General features: G+C 45.2%; 1 pseudogene across 1 annotated transcript in view; it reads right to left on the bottom strand.

Annotated features, from left to right (window-relative positions):
- Positions 1 to 629: 629 nt before the first annotated feature.
- Positions 630 to 10,931, bottom strand: part of LOC310796713 (DENN domain-containing protein 11-like) — a 22,405-nt pseudogene continuing 12,103 nt past the window's right edge. The window contains exons 6-9 of the transcript in view: positions 6,335 to 6,466; positions 3,752 to 3,902; positions 2,061 to 2,129; positions 630 to 825 (exon numbers count right to left, since the gene is read on the bottom strand). The product of the transcript in view is annotated as a DENN domain-containing protein 11-like (transcript). The remainder of the gene's footprint in view (positions 826 to 2,060; positions 2,130 to 3,751; positions 3,903 to 6,334; positions 6,467 to 10,931) is intronic.

Here is a 10,931-nt window from a genome sequence, read left to right as displayed (position 1 = left end):
AATGCTGAAGGAACATTTAAAAAGCGTGTTTCCATTGACTCTTTAGTTTACACTCCGTGCTCACTGTACTCTTTGTTTACTCAAATTGCTCAAAGTTCATTCAGAGACAGCAACAGATTCCCAGCTTATTATTCCAGTCTGGAAGTGTAAGGGACCCAGCGGGACAATAGAGGGAGCTGCTGTTGTCACACCCTGGAGTTTGGACCGGCCATCCATGGAACTTCAAACACATGTAACTGAAATACTGCAGTTCTATCCAATAGGCTGCCTGAAAAGAGTCAGCTTCAGTTCATTTCAAGTGGGAGTAATCTGAATAGTGAGTTGTATCAAGTGGAAGCCCCCACATCAGTCATATTCATAACACAGGACAGTGACCATCATCCTGTCTTCACGGTTGCCACAAGTTAATGAGAGAGCAGAATGACCGGGGATTGGACGGAGCTATGCAATGAAAGCCTTATGCCACAAAATATTCCCGGGGGCTCAAATAGCCCTCAAGACTCCAAGAAGACAATAGTGCAGTTAGTACCTGGACATACCTGGACAGTACCTGGACATAGCTCAAGGCAAATCAACGCCCCCCACCCTTAAAGCCAGAAGTGATGAAAGGCAGACAGCCGGTCGCTGTCTCAGCTGCAGCAGAGCTGGTCTGAGACTAGCAGGGTGTCGTAGCCGTAGATCTCCAGTAGGTGGAGCAGAAAGAGCCTGTCTCCATGGGGATCGAGGCCCATGGCCCTCACACTCTCCTGGGTCAGGGTGGGATCGGGGCTCCCCGCCACCTCACTCAGGGTCTGGAAAATCCTGTTGTTCTGCTCCAAGAAAAACCTAGGAAAGTTAAGTGAATGATGACAGGTGGTTTTTAGTCCTTTGTCTAAAGCTGGGAACATGCTCCAACATCAGCCTCAACTTGGAGCCTTGCCGACGGTAGCTAGACCTAACTGTATACTTGAACGTCAGCTTGACGACGGGGTCGCAGGGGAGTCCCCAGCAAAATGAGTAAATTGTGTGATTTGATTCACTATGATTTCACTATGAAATCAGTCCCTGACTAGAGGTGGGGGGGAGCAAGGGAGGGAGAGCGGGGGCAATGTGGGGGAGGAGAGAGCAGGGAAAGGGAGGAGGTGGGGAGGGAGCAGGGGAAGGGGGAAGAGGAGAGCGAGCAGAACAGGTAGAATATACTGTGGCTGGGCAATATGGTCATGAATAGTCACAAGGGACAGTAAAAACAGGGAACAGGGGAATGTGGGGGAGGAGAGAGCAGGGAAAGGGAGGAGTTGGGGAGGGAGCAGAGGAGGGAGAGGGGGGATGAGGGGGAGGAGAGAGCAGGGGAAGGGAGGAGGTGGGGAGGGAGCAGAGGAGGGAGAGGGGGGATGAGGGGGAGGAGAGAGCAGGGGAAGGGAGGAGGTGGGGAGGGAGCAGGGGAAGAGGGGAAGAGGAGAGGAGAACATACAATATAATGTGGCTCGGCGATATGGTCATGAATAGTCACAGGGGACAGTCAAATTTAGCAGTCAGGTTATGTATTTTACTTATCAGGTGAAAAGAGCCAATGAATAAGCAAGAAATTAATTGACATTTATCGCCCAGCCCCCGGTAGCAACGGCACACTGGAACCAGCAGCAGAGCGGCCAGGCCAAATGAGCAGCAGTTCAGACAATCTGACTAGTCTAGCCATTAACCCGAATTAACTAGAACACAAGGAATCTAGCTAATCTACAGCCTAGTCTGCCCTGTCCTATTCTACTCTAGTCTGATTTTAGCCTGAACACGATAACACCCCAGTTCAGATTTGAACCTGAACATTATAACACCCCACAGATGATTCCAAAGTGGGAGGTGGGCCTCCCCAGGGGGGCTCAAACAGTTTGAGAGGAGGCCCAGTGAGTGAATTATTTTAGTTATTTCAGTTATAGATAATTTAATAATGTAAACGAGTGAGGCAACTTTTTCATTGAGCTTTTTCCGTGCTATTCCTGAGAGAAGGCCCAAGATCTCAGACTTTGAATACTCTTAATCGATAATCTCTCACTCTTATTCACTCTTTATTATTCTGTACTCACAAAATAAAGAGATCCTCTTCATTGGACACACAGTCTCCATTCTCCTCCTGGGAGTAGAGCAGCATCTGTCTGCACACACGCACACACACGCGCACACACGCGCATACACACACACACACACACACACACACACACACACACACACACACACACACACACACACACACACACACACACACACACAACAATGCAAAATGGTGAAGATGCAAAAGACCAAGCAAGGATCACACGCCAATGCACAACACAAGGAAATTCCTTCACAACAGCATGCACTTAATAATATTAAGTAGTAGTAGTATGAGGACATGAACCAAAAGCTATAAATCCACTGTCTTACAGCATATCATTTATAATGAGAAATGTGTGTACACAGCATTTCATGAATTATAATACATGTATCCTTGGATGCTTCAATCTTTGTGTATCTAGAAATGACAAAAGTGTGACTTCTGTTGTAATTGGAAGGGCAAGAAGAAGAAGAAAAGGCCCATACACGACTTTTAGCTTTTTTATTTTAAGAATAGAAAAGTGAACACATACATGAATAAACAAGCGTGAATTCACAATGGCTGTGACCACTTCTGCTAAATTCTAAAATGCAGGATGGCAGGGGCAGCCCACCCTACTCTGCCTCTGCATTTCAAAATCCCCCCCCCCCCCCCCCCACTACCCCCTTTTAGCCAATTGGCATCACAACACACACCTTCACACACTTGACCTCCATGCCAAATTTCTGCCCCCTACCCATCCTGTCATCCTGCGTTTCGAAATTTGCCCCACCGTCCCGTTTTAGCCGATTGGCATTAAAGGAGAATTTCGTTTTTTTTTAACCTGGACCCATCTCCTGGCATTAATTAAGATCTGACGACTCACCCAGTGATCTCCGCGGCGTTTCTGGCCGTCCTAGCGTTGTTTTGAGATCAATAGCGTCCAAGTCAGTTGTAAAATGGAGCTGATTTGGGGCCAAGTGTGAGCCTGTCTTTACTGCATCTAAATAGCTATTTTTACTCCCGTTTTTGCCAAATATCATCAGAATCTGATCCCTCAAGAAGCACCACAGTGATATTTCGCCAAAGGCTGTTTCCTGGAGTCCCACAGGGATCAAATTACCTCAAACGTGATCTCAGTCACCAAGTCTCGTGAAGTCCCGCGATACTTTCCTGCTGACTGGCCAAGTACCGTACAGGCAGGACGCTTTGCGGTGGTGGTTTTAGCGTAACCTATGTGGGGTTTGGCATAACCTTCGTTATTTCGAATTTGGCCCCAAATCAGCCCCATTTTACAACTGACTTGGACGCTATTGATCTCAACACAACGCTAGGACGGCCAGAAACGCCGCGGAGATCACTGGGTGAGTCATCAGATCTTAATTAATGCCAGGAGATGGGTCCAGGTTCAAAAAAACCGAAATTCTCCTTTAACACAAACACACACCTTCACACACACACGCCTGACCTCCATGCCGAATTTCAGCCTCTGCAGGTGAAAACTGTGCCCGCTAAAGGGTGGTGAACGTTTTGTGGACGACCAACAATATTTATTTGCCATGTCAACAAGTTGATTGGGATTTGTCTTAGTGAGCTCACATACAAAGACAAGTACATAAAGTCATGCATTCACACAATACAAAAGAGGGGGGAGCAGCAACACTATAGTGTTACATAAGTGATGCTGGTCATATTACTACCTACCTCTGCTCAGTGAGTTTGTGATACTTGTCTCTGTCTGCACTGCTGAGACGGAGCAGAGGCTTCAGGCCTTCTCTGTAGGTCTTTACATTCTGATTGTCCACATACACATCATACAGATCCTTCTTCTCCTCAAAGATCTTCTCAGTAGTACCTACACACGCACACGCACGCACGCACGCACGCACACACACACACAAACACACACACACACACACACACACACACACACACACACACACACACACACACACACACACACACACACACACACACACCACACACTTTATCTGCACCTACGACGATGTAAAATGGTGAAGACCAAGCAAGGATCACACACCAATGCACAACACAAAGACATTCATTCACATAATGTCATCTGAACACACCAAATTGAAACAACAGCATGCACAACTAATACTTAAGTAGTTGACAGGGCATACATCCACTGTGATAGGGCTGGGCAATATATCAATATATCGATATCGTGATACGAGACGACATATCGCCCTCGATTTTGGATATTGTGATATGGCATAAGTGTTGTCTTTTCCTGGTTTTAAAGGCTGCATTACAGTTCCCAGACTGTTCTAGCTGTTCTATTATTTGCCTTTACCCACTTAGTCATTATATCCACATTAGTGATGATTATTTATAAAACAAATCTCATTGTGTATATATTTTGTGAAAGCACCAATAATAGTCATCACTACAATATTGATATTGACGTATTTTGTAAAAAATATTGTGATATTTGATTTTGTTCGCTTTACTGTACCGTTGTGACGAAAAGAGAGCTGAGCCAGAAGGTAAAGCTCTCGATCTACCAGTCGATCTTTGTTCCTAGACATCCTAGTTCCTACCCTCACCTATGGTCATGAAGGATGGGTCATAACTAGTCTCTTAAAACAAACGGTTGGCTCTCACAATTTTCAAATGCTTCCACTTCCACTTAAACTTGGTCAAAACGGAAAGGGAAACTCAGGGAAAATAATGAGCGATGATAGGGAGATGTCCCGTCTAAAGGCAGGTGGTGATTGGAGAAATACGAGTGGATGTCCCGCCTAAAAGCGATTGATTGATTGGAGAAATATGAGTGATTGGAGAAATTATTAATAGTAGTAAATAGTATTTCACCAATGACCTGCATCGGTTCGAACTTCCTCCAATCTGAAGCGTTTTTTCCCCCCAACCTCCCCAACCTCCTTTGTCCATGTTCTGTGGGCGTGAATTACACTGTTTAAGCTGCATTCGCAGAATGTAGAAGAGACAGTCTGGCTTGAGAGACTAGGTCATGACAAGACCACAAGACAACACGATCGTGGATACAAGCGGCTGAAATGGTTTTTTCTCAGGAGGGTGGCTGACCTCTCCCTTAGGGACAAGGTGAGAAGCTCAGTCATCCATGACGGACTTGGAGTAGAGCCGCTGCTCCTTCACGTAGAAAGGAGCCAGTTGAGGTGGTTCGGGCATCTGGTAAGGATGCCACCTGGGCGCCTCCCTAGGGAGGTGTTCCAGGCACGCCCAGCTGAGAGGAGACCACAGGGCAGTCCACGTGCATTATTACGAGAGGACGTACTGCGGATGCATGAATATATCCCGGGGAGTTGAAGATAATTTTGAGCGGTGCATAAAGCAGGCTGCTGATGGATTTCTCTGTGTGCGCACCTATTGTGAGAGAGATTATTATGATATCCGTCTATTTAACGCACAACAGGCGAGACAGACTGCAGATATGCTTTAGTTCTCTTATTTCTGATATTAGAACTTCAATCTGGAGGTGGTTTTCCCTCAGTCCTCCTGTCATTTTTTAATGAATGAGTTGAGATTCCCGTCTTCCCGAGGCGTACCCTTTTAGACATACATCGATTTAGCGCTGCTACTACCTCCATTGGGGTAAAGAAAGGCGTAACAAAATGACTCCCTGTGACTTTCACACAGGAGGGAAGGCGTAAAAATCCCACAACAATCACGACTTTCACAGGCTGTGTGAAAGGGGATAGAGATTACAAGTACCAATTACTTTGAGAATGGCACACTGCTTGGAGGGCATTTATTCAAAGGGGAGATGTTTTTTGGACTGGAGTAACTGACGTAAGATTCAGGCCGATAAACGTTGGACCTGGTCTCTAGTGGTTGGAATTCCCCTGGGGGGATCCCACCATAGAATTAACTCAAACAGAGTGCACTCTCAGAATAGAAGATGGAAATGAGTGTATATCAGAATATCAGGCTACAGATTACCCACTGTGGCGATAAAAGTGATTCTGATTCTGAAATAAAACAACTTACTTTTGTAGGCAAGCCTAGTCAGGCAAGTAGGCGCTCTCTTGTTTGTAAGACGGGAACGCTACAGGTCCACCAATCCCAGTTCTACACCCTTACACGTCCATGACGTACTTCAACGTGAGACAGTCATGAACATGAATATTAACGTTATACACGTCATTAACGTTATACACTATGACATGTATTAACGTTAATATTTACGCATCTAGAAACATGATATGTTCATATTTAATTATTTCCGTGGATTCTAAAAACGTACAATGCCGACATTTTATTCTGGCGACTGGGATGACTCACATGCAACATAGGCTAGCTCGTTCTCCAGGGCGCCGATGTCGGCCACGTTGACGTAGAAGAAGGGACGGAACTCGGGCACGGCCACGCCCACCCCGGGGAGGGAGATGTTTGCCAGGCAACAGCAGCAGTACACTGAAGAAATGAATAGAACAATCACAACAGACACAGTTAGACTGTGATTGACATTTTTGAAGGGGTTTCATGGGCCTTACCTATAACAGATAATGTTAACTTTCAACGTTTAGATGGCTCAGATATGACAGCTAGACTACAAGTAATTTCACATACTTGTGTTACAGTTCGGTTTAGGCCATAGCTCATATCTCAGACATAAGCATTACTTCACTCGGCATCGTTCGTTGTCTAGGGGTTCCTACTACTACACCATTAACTGTAACGTGAAGAAATGAACAAGATTACAGGAAGATTAGGCTGTTTTGACCATTGAAATAGCCGCTTACCTATAGCCCCAGGCGTTGGTAGTTCCTCAGGGCTAGTGCGTGTGGCACCCCAGGCCGGGACAGCTCAGACGATTGCGTGAGTGAGGAATCCGATGATCACCTTATCCTGCTAGCCGGGCGCTAACGCCCGGGGACCATATTAGCATCTCCCATCAAACGGCCGCGCCGCTCTCGCGTCTTAAAACAAACCCTTACCTGAGCCAGAAACTTGAAGTGAAGACGATATCCGACGCCTAACATCCTCTTCTAAATAAATGTTGTTGCCGCTTCCAAATTGTTGCATAAAATCCACTTTTCTGTATTTGAAAAACCAAAAATCATTCATCTGGAGCAACCTGGACATGCGACTCACTGTTTACTCACTAATGCCCCCCACACTTCCGGAATGGTATTGCAACTACATTTCTGCGTTTGTGCCAAGCAAGTTGCAATACCATTCCGGAAGTGTGGGGGGCATTAGTGAGTAAACAATGAGTAAAGAGTGAGTCGGCTAGCAGGGTAAATGATCACCCTTCTCATTCACAAGTCCCATCGAAACAGAACAGAAAATACAGTCCTCCTCAAAAAGGAAATGCCAGGTCTTCTCCAGCATGAAGTCCTTCACTGACTATCCTTAGTGCTCCGCGGCCCTGGCCACCATCGCCACGCTCATCCCCTCACGCTTCTCTCTCTTGAGGGCGGAAGTGTCCTACAGGATAAAGAGTCCCCTATATCTGGGTTACAGAAGCCTCAGATGGACAAACAGGGCGAGCAAGCCATTCAACCATCAAAACCAGCCAGAAAGATATAGAAATAGACATCATGAAATCTACGCTAGAGGGATCCTGTCTACGCTGCCAACTGCGAACCGTAACATACTCCCTCCCTTAGAAAAAGAGAAAACACAAAAAACTTTGGCTCACAAGACTGTCAATTAACACTTATAAATCTGTTACCAAGTTTACTCTTTTGTTTTTGTTGTTTTCTCTCCAGTTTCTCAACTCGTAACATTTACTAAAAATTACACATAGCCATCTTTACAAATTTTAATTTTTCATTCATCGTAAAACTTTAAAGTAGAACATTTCGAAAATACTTTATGAGGAATCTTCCAAGGTTCAATTAAGCAACAAATTCTCATACACGGTGAGAATCCCTTAAAGGAACACTCCGCCCATTTTCAACCAGCTTTGTATCATTAGAACATCAGTAGTATATCAGAAAACTGTAAACTGTTTTGAAGTCTGTCATTTAATTTGACAGTTATTGAGTGTTAAAGTGTGGAACAGTGACATCACTGGTCCACACTAACTCAAATTAATAACTCATTAACTCAAATCAACTCTCAATAACTGTCAAACTATTCATCATTCATCTAGTTTGACAGTGATTGAGAGTTGATTTGAGTTACTGAGTTATTAATTTGAGTTAGTGTGGACCAGTGATGTCACTGGTCCACACTTTAACGCTCAATAACTGTCAAATTAAATGACAGACTTCAAAACCGTTTACAGTTTTCTGATATACTACTGATGTTCTAATGATACAAAGCTGGTTGAAAATGGGCGCAGTGTTCCTTTAATTTAATTAGAACTTCTATTTTTGTTTAGACAAGTTCAAGTTAACTTATTTCCATCATCAATATTTAGATTTTTTTTAAATCTCATCCTGCAGACAAAGAGTCGGCAATGATAGCATTCTTGCGTACATTGGGCTTGGCCTCGTTTGGTATCAGGCAATCTCTCTCCTCTTACTTAATGCTCTTTTGGTGAGGACACTTACAGGAGCTTCGCTTTCCCTCGAAACTTCACCAAAATCAACATCATCCATTCTTTTGACTGTCCCCAGAACATCTCTACTTAGCACCGGATCAGGGTCTATCAGACACAAAAGCTCGTGCGCTTCTGTCAAATGACTCGGGTCTCCATCAAGCTCTGTGTCTGCCAGCTCAAGCAAAGAGTCATCATCCCACAAGCTTCTCCAGCCTCTAACTCCGTCTCTAGAGCTAGACCCATTCCACTCTTCCTCAGTTACTTCTATCAGCTGCTCCTCTGAAGTACTCTCTTAGCTGGTAACAGCTCCTCCACTAGAGTTTGCTCTACAACGCCATCCTCAGGCTCCGACCACTGTTTCCTGCCAACTCATAACTCTCCTGGACTTGACTCTGGAGCTATCCCACTGCTATGTCTGGTACATCAACTGTTATGACTTCAGCCTTATCCTCAGCGTCTCCCTGTGATACCGTTTCCACCTGAAACGCCCCTGTGGCTACTATTGTTAGCACCACTGCCTCACCCTGGGGCTGCCCCCAGCTCCTCTCGCTGAGCTTCAACTAGCATGGCCTGTCCTCCCCCTGTTCTCTGGGCACGGATAGCCATGCAAAAACCTCTGGATTATCCCTTTCATCCTCAGTGTTTCCCCTACCATTCTACAGGCCTGTAGATGGCGCCCCCGCCAGGCCAGAGAAAGAATTGCAGGAAAAAAAAAATATATATATATATATATATATATTTTTTTTTTTTTGGTTTTTTCATGCTTCCCCAAAATTTCAATAAACCTTTATGGCATATTATTAAAATACAACAATACTGTTGTTGACAGTGTTGACAGTAATAGAAGATGCCAAATCATTCAAAAACAATAAGCATTTTGCTTTTAGGAGCATTGTGCCAGCGTGCGGCGCTGTTCCAAAACGTGTCAACGTGTGTCATTGCCTGGGAAAAGCACATCCCATAATACAACTGTTCGCATCGCATCCCATAATAGTATCATGATACTTGGGATGGCATTGCGAACATAGATGCGAACAGGTTAGCTAAAAGTTTAGCGTCACCAGTGAGGGCCCCCATCATTGCGGTCGGGTTACATTTCGAAATCCCTCCAGGCCTGAAAAATGTTCTAGGGCAAACACTGATCCTCCCTAAGTGAAGCCAAGTCCTCCTCAGATGGCACACAATGGTCCCATCTCCCAAAATCCTATCAATTTTCATCTAACATAAATTCTAACATTAGTTCTTTAAAGTACTGGGCTGGATCCCTTTTCCTGCGCTCCAACTCCTCCCTTTGCTGCTTTGCTCTCTCTTCTCTTAACCTAATCTCCTCTTGTCTAGCCTGCTGTGCTAGCTCCTCTCTTTCCTTCTGCCGCTGGTGATATCGTTCTTCCTCCTGCTGCGAATCTAGTCCCCGACGCTCTGCTTGCTGCAGTGCCGCCATTTTTCCTTGGCCTGCTGTAACCAGTGTTCTTTTAGCTTTAGCTCGTTGGACAGTAACTTGCTTATCTCATACATCTTTAATCCTTTCACAACAATCTTCTCATGCTCTGCTATCTCAATCAACCTTATCCAGTCTCCACAACTTATCCCTTGTCAAATCAAAAACCGACTCCATGCTGACTAATGGTTTCACTACCCAGCAATGCTACAGATGCTATGGCGACTAATATTATGCTATGTGTGCTAGCCTGGAAGCCAGGAAGACTAGGCTGTTTTGACCATTGAATAGCCGCTTACCTAGGCCCCAGGCGTTGGTAGCTCCTCAGGGCTAATGCGTGTGGCATCCCAGGCCGAGACGGCTCAGACGATCGGGTGAGCGAGGAATCCGACGATGTCCCTTCTCGTTCACAAGTACCATCAAAACGGAACAGAAAATACAGTCCTCAAAAAGTAAATGCCAGGTCTTCTCCAGTATGAAGTCCTTCACTGGCTGTCTTTAGTGCTCCGCGGCCCTGGCCGCCATCACCATGCCCATCCCCTCACGCCTCTCTCTCTTGAGGGCGGAAGTGTCCCACAGGATAAAGAGTCCCTCTCACGCATGCACTGCGCATGACCTATATCTGGGTTACGGAAGCCTCAAATGGACAAATGGCGAGCAAGCCATTCAACCATCAAAACCAGCCGGAAAGATATAGAAATAGACATCATCATATCTATGCTAGAGAGATCCTGTCTCTGCTGCCAACTGCCAACTGTAACACTTACTATGAATAAGATAACATGTCATTTGGGGGTTAGGTCATTCCAAAATACAAAATATCCACTTGAGAATAATTGCTAACTGAAATCCATCAGTCCATCTACAATAAAATTGGGAGTGTGGATGGATGTCTGACGTCCGGCGGGCGTTGTACCACTTTTTATGGATTAAACTCAGCCAGAATG

This window comes from Poromitra crassiceps (assembly GCF_964638095.1).
Source record: "Poromitra crassiceps genome assembly, chromosome: 2".
NCBI lineage: Eukaryota > Metazoa > Chordata > Actinopteri > Beryciformes > Melamphaidae > Poromitra > Poromitra crassiceps.
Note: the sequence above shows the minus strand (reverse complement) of the source record. Positions and strands in the feature narration are given on the sequence as shown.